Source organism: Chiloscyllium punctatum, chromosome 41 (assembly GCF_047496795.1).
Source record: "Chiloscyllium punctatum isolate Juve2018m chromosome 41, sChiPun1.3, whole genome shotgun sequence".
NCBI lineage: Eukaryota > Metazoa > Chordata > Chondrichthyes > Orectolobiformes > Hemiscylliidae > Chiloscyllium > Chiloscyllium punctatum.
In genome coordinates this window covers 65,631,470-65,653,513 of record NC_092779.1, presented here as the reverse complement: position 1 = coordinate 65,653,513, position 22,044 = coordinate 65,631,470, and positions in this window count along the sequence as shown.

Here is a 22,044-nt window from a genome sequence, read left to right as displayed (position 1 = left end):
AGGGTTACATTGACAGAGTGGCGTCTGTCTTCTCTTCCCTGGGTGTGTTACATTGACAGATTGGGGTCAGTCTGCTCTTCCCCAAGTTTGTTACATTGACACAGTGGGGTCAGTCTGTTCTTCCCTGGGTATGTTACATTGACAGAGTGGGGTCAGTCTGCTCTTCCCTGGATGTGTTACATTGACAGAGTGGGGTCAGTCTGCTCTTCCCTGGGTGTGTTACATTGACAGAGTGGGGTCAATCTGCTCTTCCCTGGGTGGGTAACATTGTCAGAGTGGGGTCAGTCTGCTCTTCCCGGGGTTTGTTTCATTGACAGAGTGGGGTCAGTTTGATCTCCCCTGTGTGTGTTACATTGACAGAGTGGTGTCAGTCTGCTCTTCCCTGGGTGTGTTACATTGACAGAGTTGTGTCAGTCTGCTCTTTTATGGGTGGGTTACATTGACAGAGTGGGGTAAATCTGCTATACCCTGGGTGTGTTACATTGACAGAGTGGGGTCAGTCTGCTCTTCCCTTGGGGGGGTTACATTGACAGAGTGGGGTCAGTCTGTTCTTCCCTGGGTGTGTTACATTGACAGAGTGGGTTCAGTCTGCTCTTCCCTGGGTGTGTTACATTGACAGAGTGGGGTCAGTCTGTTCTCCCAGAGTGTGTTACATTGACAGAGTGGGGTCAGTCTGATCTTCCCTGGTTGTGTTACATTGACAGAGTGGGGTCAGTCTGACCTTCCCTGGTTGTGTTACATTGACAGAGTGGGGTCAGTCTGATCTTCCCTGGTTGTGTTACATTGACAGAGTGAGTTCAGTCTGCTCTTCCCTGGGTGTGTTACATTGACAGAGTGTGGTCAGTCTGCTCTTCCCTTGGAGGGTGACATTGACAGAGTGGGGTCTGTCTTCTCTTCCCTGGGTGTGTTACATTGACAGATTGGGGTCAGTCTGCTCTTCCCCAAGTTTGTTACATTGACAGAGTGGGGTCAGTTTGCTCTCCCCTGTGTGTGTTACATTGACAGAGTGGTGTCAGTCTGCTCTTCCCTGGGTGTGTTACATTGACAGAGTGGGGTCAGTCTGCTCTTTTATGGGTGGGTTACATTGACAGAGTGGGGTAAATCTGCTATTCCCTGGGTGTGTTACATTGACAGAGTGGGGTCAGTCTGCTCTTCCCTTCGGGGGGTTACATTGACAGAGTGGAGTCAGTCTGTTCTTCCCTGGGTGTGTTACATTGACAGAGTGGGGTCAGTCTGCTCTTCCCTGAGTGTGTTACATTGACTGAGTGGGGTCAGTCTGTTCTTCCCTGAGTGTATTACATTGACAGAGTGGGGTCAGTCTGTTCTTCCCTGGGTGTGTTACATTGACAGAGTGGGTTCAGTCTGCTCTTCCCTGGGTGTGTTACATTGACAGAGTGGGGTCAGTCTGTTCTCCCAGAGTGTGTTACATTGACAGAGTGGGGTCAGTCTGATCTTCCCTGGTTGTGTTACATTGACAGAGTGGGGTCAGTCTGACCTTCCCTGGTTGTGTTACATTGACAGAGTGGGGTCAGTCTGATCATCCCTGGTTGTGTTACATTGACAGAGTGAGTTCAGTCTGCTCTTCCCTGGGTTTGTTACATTGACAGAGTGTGGTCAGTCTGCTCTTCCCTGGGAGGGTTACATTGACAGAGTGGGGTCCGTCTTCTCTTCCCTGGGTGTGTTACATTGACAGATTGGGGTCAGTCTGCTCTTCCCCAAGTTTGTTACATTGACACAGTGGGGTCAGTCTGTTCTTCCCTGGGTGTGTTACTTTGACAGAGTGGGGTCAGTCTGCTCTTCCCTGGATGTGTTACATTGACAGAGTGGGGTCAGTCTGCTCTTCCCTGGGTGTGTTACATTGACAGAGTGGGGTCAATCTGCTCTTCCCTGGGTGGGTAACATTGACAGAGTGAGGTTAGTCTGCCCTTCCCTAGGTGTGTTCCATTGACAGAGTGGCGTCAGTCTGTTCTCCCAGGGTTTGTTACATTGACAGAGTGGGGTCAGTCTGTTCTTCCCTGGGTGTTTTACATTGACAGAGTGAGGTCAGTCTGCTCTTCCCAGTGAGGGTTACATTGACAGAGTGGGGTCAGCTTGCTCCTCCCTGAGTGTGTTACATTGAGAGAGTGGTGTCAGTCTGTTCTTCCCTGGGTGTTTTACATTGACAGAGTGGGATCAGTCTGCTCTTCTCATTGTGTGTAACATTGACAGAGTGGGGTCAGTCTGCTCTTCCCTGGAGGGTTACATTGACAGAGTGGGGTCAGTCTTCACTTCCCTGGGTGTGTTACACTGACAGAGTGGGGTAAGTCTGCTCTTCCCTGGGTGTGTTACATTGACAGAGTGGCGTCAGTCTGCTCTTCCCTGGGTGTGTTACATTGACAGAGTGAGGTTAGTCGGCCCTTCCCGAGGTGTGTTCCAATGACAGAGTGGCGTCAGTCTGTTCTCCCAGGGTTTGTGACATTGACAGAGTGGGGTCAGTCTGTTCTTCCCTGGGTGTTTTACATTGACAGAGTGGGGACAGTCTGCTCTTTTATGGGTGGGTTACATTGACAGAGTGAGGTCAGTCTGCTCTTCCCAGTGCGTGTCACATTGACAGAGTGGGGTCAATCTGCTCTTCCCTGGGTGGGTAACATTGACAGAGTGTGGTCAGTCTGCTCTTTTATGGGTGGGTTACATTGACAGAGTCGGGTAAGTCTGCTATTCCCTGGGTGTGTTACATTGACAGAGTGTGGTCAGTCTGCTCTTCCCTGGGAGGGTTACATTGACAGAGTGGCGTCTGTCTTCTCTTCCCTGGGTGTGTTACATTGACAGATTGGGGTCAGTCTGCTCTTCCCCAAGTTTGTTACATTGACACAGTGGGGTCAGTCTGTTCTTCCCTGGGTATGTTACATTGACAGAGTGGGGTCAGTCTGCTCTTCCCTGGATGTGTTACATTGACAGAGTGGGGTCAGTCTGCTCTTCCCTGGGTGTGTTACATTGACAGAGTGGGGTCAATCTGCTCTTCCCTGGGTGGGTAACATTGTCAGAGTGGGGTCAGTCTGCTCTTCCCGGGGTTTGTTTCATTGACAGAGTGGGGTCAGTTTGATCTCCCCTGTGTGTGTTACATTGACAGAGTGGTGTCAGTCTGCTCTTCCCTGGGTGTGTTACATTGACAGAGTTGTGTCAGTCTGCTCTTTTATGGGTGGGTTACATTGACAGAGTGGGGTAAATCTGCTATACCCTGGGTGTGTTACATTGACAGAGTGGGGTCAGTCTGCTCTTCCCTTGGGGGGGTTACATTGACAGAGTGGGGTCAGTCTGTTCTTCCCTGGGTGTGTTACATTGACAGAGTGGGTTCAGTCTGCTCTTCCCTGGGTGTGTTACATTGACAGAGTGGGGTCAGTCTGTTCTCCCAGAGTGTGTTACATTGACAGAGTGGGGTCAGTCTGATCTTCCCTGGTTGTGTTACATTGACAGAGTGGGGTCAGTCTGACCTTCCCTGGTTGTGTTACATTGACAGAGTGGGGTCAGTCTGATCTTCCCTGGTTGTGTTACATTGACAGAGTGAGTTCAGTCTGCTCTTCCCTGGGTGTGTTACATTGACAGAGTGTGGTCAGTCTGCTCTTCCCTTGGAGGGTGACATTGACAGAGTGGGGTCTGTCTTCTCTTCCCTGGGTGTGTTACATTGACAGATTGGGGTCAGTCTGCTCTTCCCCAAGTTTGTTACATTGACAGAGTGGGGTCAGTTTGCTCTCCCCTGTGTGTGTTACATTGACAGAGTGGTGTCAGTCTGCTCTTCCCTGGGTGTGTTACATTGACAGAGTGGGGTCAGTCTGCTCTTTTATGGGTGGGTTACATTGACAGAGTGGGGTAAATCTGCTATTCCCTGGGTGTGTTACATTGACAGAGTGGGGTCAGTCTGCTCTTCCCTTCGGGGGGTTACATTGACAGAGTGGAGTCAGTCTGTTCTTCCCTGGGTGTGTTACATTGACAGAGTGGGGTCAGTCTGCTCTTCCCTGAGTGTGTTACATTGACTGAGTGGGGTCAGTCTGTTCTTCCCTGAGTGTATTACATTGACAGAGTGGGGTCAGTCTGTTCTTCCCTGGGTGTGTTACATTGACAGAGTGGGTTCAGTCTGCTCTTCCCTGGGTGTGTTACATTGACAGAGTGGGGTCAGTCTGTTCTCCCAGAGTGTGTTACATTGACAGAGTGGGGTCAGTCTGATCTTCCCTGGTTGTGTTACATTGACAGAGTGGGGTCAGTCTGACCTTCCCTGGTTGTGTTACATTGACAGAGTGGGGTCAGTCTGATCATCCCTGGTTGTGTTACATTGACAGAGTGAGTTCAGTCTGCTCTTCCCTGGGTTTGTTACATTGACAGAGTGTGGTCAGTCTGCTCTTCCCTGGGAGGGTTACATTGACAGAGTGGGGTCCGTCTTCTCTTCCCTGGGTGTGTTACATTGACAGATTGGGGTCAGTCTGCTCTTCCCCAAGTTTGTTACATTGACACAGTGGGGTCAGTCTGTTCTTCCCTGGGTGTGTTACTTTGACAGAGTGGGGTCAGTCTGCTCTTCCCTGGATGTGTTACATTGACAGAGTGGGGTCAGTCTGCTCTTCCCTGGGTGTGTTACATTGACAGAGTGGGGTCAATCTGCTCTTCCCTGGGTGGGTAACATTGACAGAGTGAGGTTAGTCTGCCCTTCCCTAGGTGTGTTCCATTGACAGAGTGGCGTCAGTCTGTTCTCCCAGGGTTTGTTACATTGACAGAGTGGGGTCAGTCTGTTCTTCCCTGGGTGTTTTACATTGACAGAGTGAGGTCAGTCTGCTCTTCCCAGTGAGGGTTACATTGACAGAGTGGGGTCAGCTTGCTCCTCCCTGAGTGTGTTACATTGAGAGAGTGGTGTCAGTCTGTTCTTCCCTGGGTGTTTTACATTGACAGAGTGGGATCAGTCTGCTCTTCTCATTGTGTGTAACATTGACAGAGTGGGGTCAGTCTGCTCTTCCCTGGAGGGTTACATTGACAGAGTGGGGTCAGTCTTCACTTCCCTGGGTGTGTTACACTGACAGAGTGGGGTAAGTCTGCTCTTCCCTGGGTGTGTTACATTGACAGAGTGGCGTCAGTCTGCTCTTCCCTGGGTGTGTTACATTGACAGAGTGAGGTTAGTCGGCCCTTCCCGAGGTGTGTTCCAATGACAGAGTGGCGTCAGTCTGTTCTCCCAGGGTTTGTGACATTGACAGAGTGGGGTCAGTCTGTTCTTCCCTGGGTGTTTTACATTGACAGAGTGGGGACAGTCTGCTCTTTTATGGGTGGGTTACATTGACAGAGTGAGGTCAGTCTGCTCTTCCCAGTGCGTGTCACATTGACAGAGTGGGGTCAATCTGCTCTTCCCTGGGTGGGTAACATTGACAGAGTGTGGTCAGTCTGCTCTTTTATGGGTGGGTTACATTGACAGAGTCGGGTAAGTCTGCTATTCCCTGGGTGTGTTACATTGACAGAGTGGGGTCAGTCTGCTCTTCCCTGGGGGGGTTACATTGAGAGAGTGGAGTCAGTCTGTTCTTCCCTGGGTGTGTTACATTGACAGAGTGGGGTCAGTCTGCTCTTCCCTGGGTGTATTACATTGACAGAGTGGGGTCAGTCTGTTCTTCCCTGGGTTTGTTTCATTGACAGAGTGGGGTCAGTCTGCTCTTCCCTGGGTGTATTACATTGACAGAGTGGGGTCAGTCTGTTCTTCCCTGTGTGTGTTACATTGACAGAGTGGGTTCAGTCTGCTCTTCCCTGGGTGTGTTACATTGACAGAGTGGGGTCGGTCTGTTCTTCCAGGGTTTGTTACATTGAGAGAGTGGGGTCAGTCTGCTCTTCCCTTGCTGTGTTACAATGACAGAGTGGCGTCAGTGTGCACTTCCTTGTGTGTGTTACATTGACAGAGTGGGAGTCAGTCTGCTCTTCCGAGGGTGTGTTACATTGACAGAGTGGGGTCAGTCTGCTCTTACCTGGGTGTGTTACATTGACTGAGTGGGGTCAGTCTGTTCTTCCCTGGGTGTATTACATTGACAGAGTGGGGTCAGTCTGTTCTTCCCTGGGTGTGTTACATTGACAGAGTGGGTTCAGTCTGATCTTCCCTTGGTGTGTTACATCGACAGATTGGGGTCGGTCTGTTCTCCCAGGGTTTGTTACTTTGACAGATTGGGGTCAGTCTGCTCTTCCCTTGCTGTGTTACAATGACAGAGTGGCGTCAGTGTGCACTTCCTTGCGTGTGTTACATTGACAGAGTGGGGGTCAGTCTGCTCTTCCCAGGGTGTGTTACATTGACAGAGTGTGGTCAGTCTGCTCTTCCCAGGGCGTGTCACATTGACAGAGTGGGGTCAGTCTGCTCTTTTATGGGTGGGTTACATTGACAGAATGAATTCAGTCTGCTCTTCCCTGCGTGTGTTACATTGACAGAGTGTGGTCAGTCTGATCTTCCCTGGTTGTGTTACATTGACAGAGTGAGTTCAATCTGCTCTTCCCTGGGTGTGTTACATTGACAGAGTGGGGTCAGTCTGCTCTTCCCTGGGTGTGTTACATTGACAGAGTGAGGTCAGTCTGCTCTTCCCTGGGTTTGTTACATTGACACAGTGGGGTCAGTCTGCTCTTCCCTGGGTGTGTTACATTGACAGAGTTGGGTCAGTGTGCTCTTCCCAGGGCGTGTCACATTGACAGAGTGGGGACAGTCTGCTCTTTTATGGGTGGGTTACATTGACAGAGTGGGGTCAGTCTGCTCTTCCCTGGGTGTGTTAAATTGACAGAGTGGGGTCAGTCTGATCTTCCCTGGTTGTGTTACATTGACAGAGTGAGTTCAGTCTGCTCTTCCCTGGGTGTGTTACATTGACAGAGTGGGGTCAGTCTGCTTTTCCCAGGAAGGGTTACATTGACAGAGTGGGGTCAGTCTTCTCTTCCCTGGGTGTGTAGCATTGACAGATTGGGGTCAGTCTGCTCTTCCCCAAGTTTGTTACATTGACACAGTGGGGTCAGTCTGTTCTTCCCTGGGTGTGTTACATTGACAGTGTGGGGTCAGTCTGCTCTTCCCTGGCTATGTTACATTGACAGAGTGGGGTCAGTCTGCTCTTCGCTGAGTGTGTTACATTGACAGAGTGGGGTCAGTCTGCTCTTCCCTGGCTATGTTACATTAACAGAGTGGGGTCAGTCTGCTCTTCCCTGGCTATGTTACATTAACAGAGTGGGGTCAGTCTGCTCTTCCCTGGGTGTGTTACATTGACAGAGTGGGGTCAGTCTGTTCTTCCCTGGGTGTGCTACATTGACAGAGTGAGGTCAGTCTGCTCTTCCCAGGGCGTGTCACATTGACAGAGTGGGGTCAATCTGCTCTTCCCTGGGTGGGTAACTTTGACAGAGTGTGGTCAGTCTGCTCTTACCAGGGCGTGTCACATTGACAGAGTGGGGCCAGTCTGCTCTTTTATGGGTGGGTTACATTGACAGAGTGGGGTAAATCTGCTATTCCCTGGGTGTGTTACATTGACAGAGTGGGGTCAGTCTGCTCTTCCCTTGGGGGGGTTACATTGACAGAGTGGGGTCAGTCTGTTCTTCCCTGAGTGTATTACATTGACAGAGTGGGGTCAGTCTGCTCTTCCCTGGGTGTGTTACATTGACAGAGTGGGGTCAGTCTGTTCTCCCAGAGTGTGTTACATTGACAGAGTGGGGTCAGTCTGATCTTCCCTGGTTGTGTTACATTGACAGAGTGGGGTCAGTCTGACCTTCCCTGGTTGTGTTACATTGACAGAGTGGGGTCAGTCTGATCTTCCCCGGGGGTGTTGTATTGATAGAGTGGGGCCAGTCTGCTCTTCCCTGGGTGTGTTACATTGACAGAGTGTGGTCAGTCTGCTCTTCCCTGGGAGGGTTACATTGACAGAGTGGGGTCTGTCTTCTCTTCCCTGGGTGTGTTACATTGACAGATTGGGGTCAGTCTGCTCTTCCCCAAGTTTGTTACATTGACACAGTGGGGTCAGTCTGTTCTTCCCTGGGTGTGTTACATTGACAGAGTGTGGTCAGTCTGCTCTTCCCAGGGCGTGTCACATTGACAGAGTGGGGTCAGTCTGCTCTTTTATGGGTGGGTTACATTGACAGAATGAATTCAGTCTGCTCTTCCCTGCGTGTGTTACATTGACAGAGTGTGGTCAGTCTGATCTTCCCTGGTTGTGTTACATTGACAGAGTGAGTTCAGTCTGCTCTTCCCTGGGTGTGTTACATTGACAGAGTGAGGTCAGTCTGCTCTTCCCTGGGTTTGTTACATTGACACAGTGGGGTCAGTCTGCTCTTCCCTGGGTGTGTTACATTGACAGAGTGGGGTCAGTCTGCTCTTCCCTGGATGTGTTACATTGACAGAGTGGGGTCAGTCTGCTCTTCCCTGGGAGGGTTACATTGACAGAGTGGGGTCAATCTGCTCTTCCCTGGGTGGGTAACATTGTCGGACTGGGGTCAGTCTGCTCTTCCCTGGGTTTGTTTCATTGACAGAGTGGGGTCAGTTTGCTCTCCCCTGTGTGTGTTACATTGACACAGTTGTGTCAGTCTGCTCTTCCCTGGGTGGGTAACATTGTCGGAGTGGGGTCAGTCTGCTCTTCCCTGTGTGTGTTACATTGAGAGTGTGGGGTCAGTCTGTTCTTCCCTGGGTGTGTTACATTGACAGAGTGGGGTCAGTCTGTTCTTCCCTGGGTGTGTTACATTGACAGAGTGAGGTCAGTCTGCTCTTCCCAGTGCGTGTCACATTGACAGAGTGGGGTCAATCTGCTCTTCCCTGGGTGGGTAACATTGACAGAGTGTGGTCAGTCTGCTCTTCCCAGGGCGTGTCTCATTGACAGAGTGGGGCCAGTCTGCTCTTTTATGGGTGGGTTACATTGACAGAATGAATTCAGCCTGCTCTTCCCTGCGTGTGTTACATTGACAGAGTGTGGTCAGTCTGATCTTCCCTGGTTGTGTTACATTGACAGAGTGAGTTCAGTCTGCTCTTCCCTGGGTGTGTTACATTGACAGAGTGGGGTCAGTCTGCTTTTCCCTGGGAGGGTTACATTGACAGAGTGGGGTCAGTCTGCTCTTCCCTGGGTGTGTAACATTGACAGATTGGGGTCAGTCTGCTCTTCCCCATGTTTGTTAAATTGACACAGTGGGGTCAGTCTGTTCTTCCCTGGGTGTGTTACATTGACAGAGTGGGGTCAGTCTGCTCTTCCCTGGCTATGTTACATTGACAGAGTGGGGTCAGTCTGCTCTTCCCTGAGTGTGTTACATTGACAGAGTGGGGTCAGTCTGCTCTTCCCTGGCTATGTTACATTGACAGAGTGGGGTCAGTCTGCTCTTCCCTGGGTGTGTTACATTGACAGAGTGGGGTCAGTCTGCTCTTCCCTGGGTGTGTTACATTGACAGAGTGGGGTCAGTCTGCTCTTCCCTGGGTGTGTTACATTGACAGAGTGGGGTCAGTCTGCTCTTCCCTAGGTGTGTTCCATTGACAGAATGGGGTCAGTCTGTTCTCCCAGGGTTTGTTACATTGACAGAGTGGGGTCAGTCTGTTCTTCCCTGGGTGTGCTACATTGACAGAGTGAGGTCAGTCTGCTCTTCCCAGTGCGTGTCACATTGACAGATTGGGGTCAATCTGCTCTTCCCTGGGTGGGTAACATTGACAGAGTGTGGTCAGTCTGCTCTTCCCAGGGCGTGTCACATTGACAGAGTGGGGCCAGTCTGCTCTTTTATGGGTGGGTTACATTGACAGAGTGGGGTAAATCTGCTATTCCCTGGGTGTGTTACATTGACAGAGTGGGGTCAGTCTGCTCTTCCCTTCGGGGGGTTACATTGACAGAGTGGAGTCAGTCTGTTGTTCCCTGGGTGTGTTACATTGACAGAGTGGGGTCAGTCTGCTCTTCCCTGGGTGTGTTTCATTGACTGAGTGGGGTCAGTCTGTTCTTCCCTGAGTGTATTACATTGACAGAGTGGGGTCAGTCTGTTCTTCCCTGGGTGTGTTACATTGACAGAGTGGGTTCAGTCTGCTCTTCCCTGGGTGTGTTACATTGACAGAGTGGGGTCAGTCTGTTCTCCCAGAGTGTGTTACATTGACAGAGTGGGGTCAGTCTGATCTTCCCTGGTTGTGTTACATTGACAGAGTGGGGTCAGTCTGACCTTCCCTCGTTGTGTTACATTGACAGAGTGGGGTCAGTCTGATCTTCCCTGGTTGTGTTACATTGACAGAGTGAGTTCAGTCTGCTCTTCCCTGTGTGTGTTACATTGACAGAGTGTGGTCAGTCTGCTCTTCCCTGGGAGGGTTACATTGACAGAGTGGGGTCTGTCTTCTCTTCCCTGGGTGTGTTACATTGACAGATTGGGGTCAGTCTGCTCTTCCCCAAGTTTGTTACATTGACAGAGTGGGGTCAGTCTGCTCTTCCCTGGGTGTGTTTCATTGACAGAGTGGGGTCAGTCTGCTCTTCCCTGGGTGTGTTACATTGACAGAGTGGGGTCAATCTGCTCTTCCCTGGGTGGGTAACATTGTCAGAGTGGGGTCAGTCTGCTCTTCCCGGGGTTTGTTTCATTGACAGAGTGGGGTCAGTTTGCTCTCCCCTGTGTGTGTTACATTGACAGAGTGGTGTCAGTCTGCTCTTCCCTGGGTGTGTTACATTGACAGAGTTGTGTCAGTCTGCTCTTTTATGGGTGGGTTACATTGACAGAGTGGGGTAAATCTGCTATTCCCTGGGTGTGTTACATTGACAGAGTGGGGTCAGTCTGCTCTTCCCTTGGGGGGGTTACATTGACAGAGTGGAGTCAGTCTGTTCTTCCCTGGGTGTGTTACATTGACTGAGTGGGGTCAGTCTTTTCTTCCCTGAGTGTATTACATTTCAGAGTGGGGTCAGTCTGTTCTTCCCTGGGTGTGTTACATTGACAGAGTGGGTTCAGTCTGCTCTTCCCTGAGTGTGTTACATTGACTGAGTGGGGTCAGTCTTTTCTTCCCTGAGTGTATTACATTGACAGAGTGGGGTCAGTCTGTTCTTCCCTGGGTGTGTTACATTGACAGAGTGGGGTCAGTCTGCTCTTCCCTGAGTGTGTTACATTGACTGAGTGGGGTCAGTCTTTTCTTCCCTGAGTGTATTACATTGACAGAGTGGGGTCAGTCTGTTCTTCCCTGGGTGTGTTACATTGACAGAGTGGGTTCAGTCTGCTCTTCCCTGGGTGTGTTACATTGACAGAGTGGGGTCAGTCTGTTCTCCCAGAGTGTGTTACATTGACAGAGTGGGGTCAGTCTGATCTTCCCTGGTTGTGTTACATTGACAGAGTGGGGTCAGTCTGATCTTCCCTGGTTGTGTTACATTGACAGAGTGAGTTCAGTCTGCTCTTCCCTGTGTGTGTTACATTGACAGAGTGTGGTCAGTCTGCTCTTCCCTGGGAGGGTTACATTGACAGAGTGGCGTCTGTCTTCTCTTCCCTGGGTGTGTTACATTGACAGATTGGGGTCAGTCTGCTCTTCCCCAAGTTTGTTACATTGACACAGTGGGGTCAGTCTGTTCTTCCCTGGGTATGTTACATTGACAGAGTGGGGTCAGTCTGCTCTTCCCTGGATGTGTTACATTGACAGAGTGGGGTCAGTCTGCTCTTCCCTGGGTGTGTTACATTGACAGAGTGGGGTCAATCTGCTCTTCCCTGGGTGGGTAACATTGTCAGAGTGGGGTCAGTCTGCTCTTCCCGGGGTTTGTTTCATTGACAGAGTGGGGTCAGTTTGATCTCCCCTGTGTGTGTTACATTGACAGAGTGGTGTCAGTCTGCTCTTTTATGGGTGGGTTACATTGACAGAGTGGGGTAAATCTGCTATACCCTGGGTGTGTTACATTGACAGAGTGGGGTCAGTCTGCTCTTCCCTTGGGGGGGTTACATTGACAGAGTGGGGTCAGTCTGTTCTTCCCTGGGTGTGTTACATTGACAGAGTGGGTTCAGTCTGCTCTTCCCTGGGTGTGTTACATTGACAGAGTGGGGTCAGTCTGTTCTCCCAGAGTGTGTTACATTGACAGAGTGGGGTCAGTCTGATCTTCCCTGGTTGTGTTACATTGACAGAGTGGGGTCAGTCTGACCTTCCCTGGTTGTGTTACATTGACAGAGTGGGGTCAGTCTGATCTTCCCTGGTTGTGTTACATTGACAGAGTGAGTTCAGTCTGCTCTTCCCTGGGTGTGTTACATTGACAGAGTGTGGTCAGTCTGCTCTTCCCTTGGAGGGTGACATTGACAGAGTGGGGTCTGTCTTCTCTTCCCTGGGTGTGTTACATTGACAGATTGGGGTCAGTCTGCTCTTCCCCAAGTTTGTTACATTGACAGAGTGGGGTCAGTTTGCTCTCCCCTGTGTGTGTTACATTGACAGAGTGGTGTCAGTCTGCTCTTCCCTGGGTGTGTTACATTGACAGAGTGGGGTCAGTCTGCTCTTTTATGGGTGGGTTACATTGACAGAGTGGGGTAAATCTGCTATTCCCTGGGTGTGTTACATTGACAGAGTGGGGTCAGTCTGCTCTTCCCTTCGGGGGGTTACATTGACAGAGTGGAGTCAGTCTGTTCTTCCCTGGGTGTGTTACATTGACAGAGTGGGGTCAGTCTGCTCTTCCCTGAGTGTGTTACATTGACTGAGTGGGGTCAGTCTGTTCTTCCCTGAGTGTATTACATTGACAGAGTGGGGTCAGTCTGTTCTTCCCTGGGTGTGTTACATTGACAGAGTGGGTTCAGTCTGCTCTTCCCTGGGTGTGTTACATTGACAGAGTGGGGTCAGTCTGTTCTCCCAGAGTGTGTTACATTGACAGAGTGGGGTCAGTCTGATCTTCCCTGGTTGTGTTACATTGACAGAGTGGGGTCAGTCTGACCTTCCCTGGTTGTGTTACATTGACAGAGTGGGGTCAGTCTGATCATCCCTGGTTGTGTTACATTGACAGAGTGAGTTCAGTCTGCTCTTCCCTGGGTTTGTTACATTGACAGAGTGTGGTCAGTCTGCTCTTCCCTGGGAGGGTTACATTGACAGAGTGGGGTCTGTCTTCTCTTCCCTGGGTGTGTTACATTGACAGATTGGGGTCAGTCTGCTCTTCCCCAAGTTTGTTACATTGACACAGTGGGGTCAGTCTGTTCTTCCCTGGGTGTGTTACTTTGACAGAGTGGGGTCAGTCTGCTCTTCCCTGGATGTGTTACATTGACAGAGTGGGGTCAGTCTGCTCTTCCCTGGGTGTGTTACATTGACAGAGTGGGGTCAATCTGCTCTTCCCTGGGTGGGTAACATTGTCAGAGTGGGGTCAGTCTGCTCTTCCCGGGGTTTGTTTCATTGACAGAGTGGGGTCAGTTTGCTCTCCCCTGTGTGTGTTACATTGACAGAGTGGTGTCAGTCTGCTCTTCCCTAGGTGTGTTCCATTGACAGAGTGGGGTCAGTCTTTTCTCCCAGGGTTTGTTACATTGACAGAATGGGTTCAGTCTGTTCTTCCCTGGGTGTGTTACATTGACAGAGTGAGGTCAGTCTGCTCTTCCCAGTGCGTGTCACATTGACAGAGTGGGGTCAATCTGTTCTTCCCTGGGTGGGTAACATTGACAGAGTGTGGTCAGTCTGCTCTTCCCAGGGCGTGTCTCATTGACAGAGTGGGGCCAGTCTGCTCTTTTATGGGTGGGTTACATTGACAGAGTGGGGTAAGTCTGCTATTCCCTGGGTGTGTTACATTGACAGAGTGGGGTCAGTCTGCTCTTCCCTGGGGGGGTTACATTGAGAGAGTGGAGTCAGTCTGTTCTTCCCTGGGTGTGTTACATTGACAGAGTGGGGTCAGTCTGCTCTTCCCTGGGTGTATTACATTGACAGAGTGGGGTCAGTCTGTTCTTCCCTGTGTGTGTTACATTGACAGAGTGGGTTCAGTCTGCTCTTCCCTGGGTGTGTTATATTGACAGAGTGGGGTCGGTCTGTTCTTCCAGGGTTTGTTACATTGACAGAGTGGGGTCAGTCTGCTCTTCCCTTGCTGTGCTACAATGACAGAGTGGCGTCAGTGCGCACTTCCTTGTGTGTGTTACATTGACAGAGTGGGGGTCAGTCTGCTCTTCCGAGGGTGTGTTACATTGACAGAGTGTGGTCAGTCTGCTCTTCCCAGGGCGTGTCACATTGACAGAGTGGGGTCAGTCTGCTCTTTTATGGGTGGGTTACATTGACAGAATGAATTCAGTCTGCTCTTCCCTGCGTGTGTTACATTGACAGAGTGTGGTCAGTCTGATTTCCCTGGTTGTGTTACATTGACAGAGTGAGTTCAGTCTGCTTTTCCCTGGGTGTGTTACATTGACAGAGTGGGGTCAGTCTGCTCTTCCCTGGGTGTGTTACATTGACAGAGTGAGGTCAGTCTGCTCTTCCCTGGCTTTGTTACATTGACACAGTGGGGTCAGTCTTCTCTTCCCTGGGTGTGTTACATTGACCGATTGGGGTCAGTCTACTCTTCCCTGAGTGTGTTACATTGACAGAGTGGGGTCAGTCTGTTCTTCCTTGGTTGTGTTAAATTGACAGTGTTGGGTCAGTCTGCTCTTCCCTGGGTGTGTTACATTGACAGAGTGGGGTCAGTTTGCTCTTCCCTGGGTGTGTTACATTGACAGAGTGGGGTCAATCTGCTCTTCCCTGGGTGTGTTTCATTGACAGAGTGGGGTCAGTTTGCTCTTCCCTGGGTGTGTTACATTGACAGAGTGGGGCCAGTCCGCTCTTCCCTGGGTGTGTTACATTGACAGAGTGAGGTTAGTCTGCCCTTCCCTAGGTGTGTTCCATTGACAGAGTGGCGTCAGTCTGTTCTCCCAGGGTTTGTTACATTGACAGAGTGGGGTCAGTCTGTTCTTCCCTGGGTGTTTTACATTGACAGAGTGAGGTCAGTCTGCTCTTCCCAGTGAGGGTTACATTGACAGAGTGGGGTCAGCTTGCTCCTCCCTGAGTGTGTTACATTGAGAGAGTGGTGTCAGTCTGTTCTTCCCTGGGTGTTTTACATTGACAGAGTGGGATCAGTCTGCTCTTCTCATTGTGTGTAACATTGACAGAGTGGGGTCAGTCTGCTCTTCCCTGGGTGTGTTACATTGACAGAGTGGTGTCAGTCTGCTCTTCCCTGGGTGTGTTACATTGACAGAGTGAGGTTAGTCGGCCCTTCCCGAGGTGTGTTCCAATGACAGAGTGGCGTCAGTCTGTTCTCCCAGGGTTTGTTACATTGACAGAGTGGGGTCAGTCTGTTCTTCCCTGGGTGTTTTACATTGACAGAGTGGGGACAGTCTGCTCTTTTATGGGTGGGTCACATTGACAGAGTGAGGTCAGTCTGCTCTTCTCAGTGCGTGTCACATTGACAGAGTGGGGTCAATCTGCTCTTCCCTGGGTGGGTAACATTGACAGAGTGTGGTCAGTCTGCTCTTCCCAGGGCGTGTCTCATTGACAGAGTGGGGCCAGTCTGCTCTTTTATGGGTGGGTTACATTGACTGAGTGGGGTAAGTCTGCTATTCCCTGGGTGTGTTACATTGACAGAGTGGGGTCAGTCTGCTCTTCCCTGGGGGGGTTACATTGAGAGAGTGGAGTCAGTCTGTTCTTCCCTGGGTGTGTTACATTGACAGAGTGGGGTCAGTCTGCTCTTCCCTGGGTGTATTACATTGACAGAGTGGGGTCAGTCTGTTCTTCCCTGGGTTTGTTTCATTGACAGAGTGGGGTCAGTCTGCTCTTCCCTGGGTGTATTACATTGACAGAGTGGGGTCAGTCTGTTCTTCCCTGTGTGTGTTACATTGACAGAGTGGGTTCAGTCTGCTCTTCCCTGGGTGTGTTACATTGACAGAGTGGGGTCGGTCTGTTCTTCCAGGGTTTGTTACATTGACAGAGTGGGGTCAGTCTGCTCTTCCCTTGCTGTGTTACAATGACAGAGTGGCGTCAGTGTGCCCTTCCTTGTGTGTGTTACATTGACAGAGTGGGGGTCAGTCTGCTCTTCCGAGGGTGTGTTACATTGACAGAGTGTGGTCAGTCCGCTCTTCCCAGGGCGTGTTACATTGACAGAGTGGGGTCAGTCTGCTCTTTTATGGGTGGGTTACATTGACAGAATGAATTCAGTCTGCTCTTCCCTGCGTGTGTTACATTGACAGAGTGTGGTCAGTCTGATTTTCCTGGTTGTGTTACATTGACAGAGTGAGTTCAGTCTGCTCTTCCCTGGGTGTGTTACATTGACAGAGTGGGGTCAGTCTGCTCTTCCCTGCGTGTGTTACATTGACAGACTGAGGTCAGTCTGCTCTTCCCTGGCTTTGTTACATTGACACAGTGGGGTCAGTCTTCTCTTCCCTGGGCGTGTTACATTGACCGATTGGGGTCAGTCTACTCTTCCCTGAGTGTGTTACATTGACAGAGTGGGGTCAGTCTGTTCTTCCTTGGTTGTGTTAAATTGACAGTGTTGGGTCAGTCTGCTCTTCCCTGGGTGTGTTACATTGACAGAGTGGGGTCAGTTTGCTCTTCCCTGGGTGTGTTACATTGACAGAGTGGGGTCAATCTGCTCTTCCCTGCGTGTGTTACATTGACAGAGTGAGGTCAGTCTGCTCTTCCCTGGGTTTGTTACATTGACACAGTGGGGTCAGTCTTCTCTTCCCTGGGCGTGTTACATTGACCGATTGGGGTCAGTCTACTCTTCCCTGGGTGTGTTACTTTGACAGAGTGGGGCCAGTCTGCTCTTCCCTGGGTGTGTTACATTGACAGAGTGAGGTTAGTCTGCCCTTCCCTAGGTGTGTTCCATTGACAGAGTGGCGTCAGTCTGTTCTCCCAGGGTTTGTTACATTGACAGAGTGGGGTCAGTCTGTTCTTCCCTGGGTGTTTTACATTGACAGAGTGAGGTCAGTCAGCTCTTCCCAGTGAGGGTTACATTGACAGAGTGGGGTCAGCTTGCTCCTCCCTGAGTGTGTTACATTGAGAGAGTGGGGTCAGTCTGTTCTTCCCTGGGTGTTTTACATTGACAGAGTGGGATCAGTCTGCTCTTCTCTGTGTGTGTAACATTGACAGAGTGGGGTCAGTCTGCTCTTCCCTGGAGGGTTACATTGACAGAGTGGGGTCAGTCTTCTCTTCCCTGGGTGTGTTACACTGACAGAGTGGGGTCAGTCTGCTCTTCCCTGGGTGTGTTACATTGACAGTGTGAGGTTAGTCTGCCCTTCCCGAGGTGTGTTCCAATGACAGAGTGGCGTCAGTCTGTTCTCCCAGGGTTTGTTACATTGACAGAGTGGGGTCAGTCTGTTCTTCCCTGGGTGTTTTACATTGACAGAGTGGGGACAGTCTGCTCTTTTATGGGTGGGTTACATTGACAGAGTGGGGTCAGTCTGATCTTCCCTGGGTGTGTTACATTGACAGAGTGGGGTCAGTCTGATCTTCCCTGGTTGTGTTACATTGACAGAGTGAGTTCAGTCTGCTCTTCCCTGGGTGTGTTACATTGACAGAGTGGGGTCAGTCTGCTCTTCCCTGGGAGGGTGACATTGACAGAGTGGGGTCAGTCTTCTCTTCCCTGGGTGTGTTACATTGACAGAGTGGGGTCAGTCATCAATTCCCTGGGTGTTTTACATTGACAGAGTGGGGTCAGTCTGCTCTTCCCTGGGTGTGTTACATTGACAGAGTGGGGCCAGTCTGCTCTTCCCTGGGTGTGTTACATTGACAGAGTGGGGCCAGTCTGCTCTTCCCTGGGTGTGTTACATTGACAGAGTGTGGTCAATCTGCTCTTCCCTGGGTGTGTAACATTGACAGAGTGGGGTCAGTCTGCTCTTCCCTGGGTGTGTTCCATTGACAGAGTGGGGTCAGTCTGCTCTTCCCTGGGTGTTTTACATTGACAGAGTGGGGTCAGTCTGCTCTTCCCTGGGTGTGTTACATTGACAGAGTGGGGCCAGTCTGCTCTTCCCTGGGTGTGTTACATTGACAGAGTGTGGTCAGTCTGATTTTCCTGGTTGTGTTACATTGACAGAGTGAGTTCAGTCTGCTCTTCCCTGGGTGTGTTACATTGACAGAGTGGGGTCAGTCTGCTCTTCCCTGCGTGTGTTACATTGACAGACTGAGGTCAGTCTGCTCTTCCCTGGCTTTGTTACATTGACACAGTGGGGTCAGTCTTCTCTTCCCTGGGCGTGTTACATTGACCGATTGGGGTCAGTCTACTCTTCCCTGAGTGTGTTACATTGACAGAGTGGGGTCAGTCTGTTCTTCCTTGGTTGTGTTAAATTGACAGTGTTGGGTCAGTCTGCTCTTCCCTGGGTGTGTTACATTGACAGAGTGGGGTCAGTTTGCTCTTCCCTGGGTGTGTTACATTGACAGAGTGGGGTCAATCTGCTCTTCCCTGCGTGTGTTACATTGACAGAGTGAGGTCAGTCTGCTCTTCCCTGGGTTTGTTACATTGACACAGTGGGGTCAGTCTTCTCTTCCCTGGGCGTGTTACATTGACCGATTGGGGTCAGTCTACTCTTCCCTGGGTGTGTTACTTTGACAGAGTGGGGCCAGTCTGCTCTTCCCTGGGTGTGTTACATTGACAGAGTGAGGTTAGTCTGCCCTTCCCTAGGTGTGTTCCATTGACAGAGTGGCGTCAGTCTGTTCTCCCAGGGTTTGTTACATTGACAGAGTGGGGTCAGTCTGTTCTTCCCTGGGTGTTTTACATTGACAGAGTGAGGTCAGTCAGCTCTTCCCAGTGAGGGTTACATTGACAGAGTGGGGTCAGCTTGCTCCTCCCTGAGTGTGTTACATTGAGAGAGTGGGGTCAGTCTGTTCTTCCCTGGGTGTTTTACATTGACAGAGTGGGATCAGTCTGCTCTTCTCTGTGTGTGTAACATTGACAGAGTGGGGTCAGTCTGCTCTTCCCTGGAGGGTTACATTGACAGAGTGGGGTCAGTCTTCTCTTCCCTGGGTGTGTTACACTGACAGAGTGGGGTCAGTCTGCTCTTCCCTGGGTGTGTTACATTGACAGTGTGAGGTTAGTCTGCCCTTCCCGAGGTGTGTTCCAATGACAGAGTGGCGTCAGTCTGTTCTCCCAGGGTTTGTTACATTGACAGAGTGGGGTCAGTCTGTTCTTCCCTGGGTGTTTTACATTGACAGAGTGGGGACAGTCTGCTCTTTTATGGGTGGGTTACATTGACAGAGTGGGGTCAGTCTGATCTTCCCTGGGTGTGTTACATTGACAGAGTGGGGTCAGTCTGATCTTCCCTGGTTGTGTTACATTGACAGAGTGAGTTCAGTCTGCTCTTCCCTGGGTGTGTTACATTGACAGAGTGGGGTCAGTCTGCTCTTCCCTGGGAGGGTGACATTGACAGAGTGGGGTCAGTCTTCTCTTCCCTGGGTGTGTTACATTGACAGAGTGGGGTCAGTCATCAATTCCCTGGGTGTTTTACATTGACAGAGTGGGGTCAGTCTGCTCTTCCCTGGGTGTGTTACATTGACAGAGTGGGGCCAGTCTGCTCTTCCCTGGGTGTGTTACATTGACAGAGTGGGGCCAGTCTGCTCTTCCCTGGGTGTGTTACATTGACAGAGTGTGGTCAATCTGCTCTTCCCTGGGTGTGTAACATTGACAGAGTGGGGTCAGTCTGCTCTTCCCTGGGTGTGTTCCATTGACAGAGTGGGGTCAGTCTGCTCTTCCCTGGGTGTTTTACATTGACAGAGTGGGGTCAGTCTGCTCTTCCCTGGGTGTGTTACATTGACAGAGTGGGGCCAGTCTGCTCTTCCCTGGGTGTGTTACATTGACAGAGTGTGGTCAGTCTGATTTTCCTGGTTGTGTTACATTGACAGAGTGAGTTCAGTCTGCTCTTCCCTGGGTGTGTTACATTGACAGAGTGGGGTCAGTCTGCTCTTCCCTGCGTGTGTTACATTGACAGACTGAGGTCAGTCTGCTCTTCCCTGGCTTTGTTACATTGACACAGTGGGGTCAGTCTTCTCTTCCCTGGGCGTGTTACATTGACAGAGTGGGGCCAGTCTGCTCTTCCCTGGGTGTGTTACATTGACAGAGTGTGGTCAGTCTGATTTTCCTGGTTGTGTTACATTGACAGTGTTGGGTCAGTCTGATCTTCCCTGGTTGTGTTACATTGACAGAGTGAGTTCAGTCTGCTCTTCCCTGGGTGTGTTACATTGACAGAGTGGGGTCAGTCTGCTCTTCCCTGGGAGGGTGACATTGACAGAGTGGGGTCAGTCTTCTCTTCCCTGGGTGTGTTACATTGACAGAGTGGGGTCAGTCATCAATTCCCTGGGTGTTTTACATTGACAGAGTGGGGTCAGTCTGCTCTTCCCTGGGTGTGTTACATTGACAGAGTGGGGCCAGTCTGCTCTTCCCTGGGTGTGTTACATTGACAGAGTGGGGCCAGTCTGCTCTTCCCTGGGTGTGTTACATTGACAGAGTGTGGTCAATCTGCTCTTCCCTGGGTGTGTAACATTGACAGAGTGGGGTCAGTCTGCTCTTCCCTGGGTGTGTTCCATTGACAGAGTGGGGTCAGTCTGCTCTTCCCTGGGTGTTTTACATTGACAGAGTGGGGTCAGTCTGCTCTTCCCTGGGTGTGTTACATTGACAGAGTGGGGCCAGTCTGCTCTTCCCTGGGTGTGTTACATTGACAGAGTGTGGTCAGTCTGATTTTCCTGGTTGTGTTACATTGACAGAGTGAGTTCAGTCTGCTCTTCCCTGGGTGTGTTACATTGACAGAGTGGGGTCAGTCTGCTCTTCCCTGCGTGTGTTACATTGACAGACTGAGGTCAGTCTGCTCTTCCCTGGCTTTGTTACATTGACACAGTGGGGTCAGTCTTCTCTTCCCTGGGCGTGTTACATTGACCGATTGGGGTCAGTCTACTCTTCCCTGAGTGTGTTACATTGACAGAGTGGGGTCAGTCTGTTCTTCCTTGGTTGTGTTAAATTGACAGTGTTGGGTCAGTCTGCTCTTCCCTGGGTGTGTTACATTGACAGAGTGGGGTCAGTTTGCTCTTCCCTGGGTGTGTTACATTGACAGAGTGGGGTCAATCTGCTCTTCCCTGCGTGTGTTACATTGACAGAGTGAGGTCAGTCTGCTCTTCCCTGGGTTTGTTACATTGACACAGTGGGGTCAGTCTTCTCTTCCCTGGGCGTGTTACATTGACCGATTGGGGTCAGTCTACTCTTCCCTGGGTGTGTTACATTGACAGAGTGGGGTCAGTCTGTTCTTCCCTGGGTGTTTTACATTGACAGAGTGGGGACAGTCTGCTCTTTTATGGGTGGGTTACATTGACAGAGTGGGGTCAGTCTGATCTTCCCTGGGTGTGTTACATTGACAGAGTGGGGTCAGTCTGATCTTCCCTGGTTGTGTTACATTGACAGAGTGAGTTCAGTCTGCTCTTCCCTGGGTGTGTTACATTGACAGAGTGGGGTCAGTCTGCTCTTCCCTGGGAGGGTGACATTGACAGAGTGGGGTCAGTCTTCTCTTCCCTGGGTGTGTTACATTGACAGAGTGGGGTCAGTCATCAATTCCCTGGGTGTTTTACATTGACAGAGTGGGGTCAGTCTGCTCTTCCCTGGGTGTGTTACATTGACAGAGTGGGGCCAGTCTGCTCTTCCCTGGGTGTGTTACATTGACAGAGTGGGGCCAGTCTGCTCTTCCCTGGGTGTGTTACATTGACAGAGTGTGGTCAATCTGCTCTTCCCTGGGTGTGTAACATTGACAGAGTGGGGTCAGTCTGCTCTTCCCTGGGTGTGTTCCATTGACAGAGTGGGGTCAGTCTGCTCTTCCCTGGGTGTTTTACATTGACAGAGTGGGGTCAGTCTGCTCTTCCCTGGGTGTGTTACATTGACAGAGTGGGGCCAGTCTGCTCTTCCCTGGGTGTGTTACATTGACAGAGTGTGGTCAATCTGCTCTTCCCTGGGTGTGTAACATTGACAGAGTGGGGTCAGTCTGCTCTTCCCTGGGTGTGTTCCATTGACAGAGTGGGGTCAGTTTGCTCTTCCCTGGGTGTGTTACATTGACAGAGTGGTGTCAGTCTGCTCTTCCCTGGGTGTGTTCCATTGACAGAGTGGGGTCAGTCTGCTCCTCCCTGGGTGTGTTACATTGACAGAGTGGTGTCAGTCTGCCCTTCCCTAGGTGTGTTCC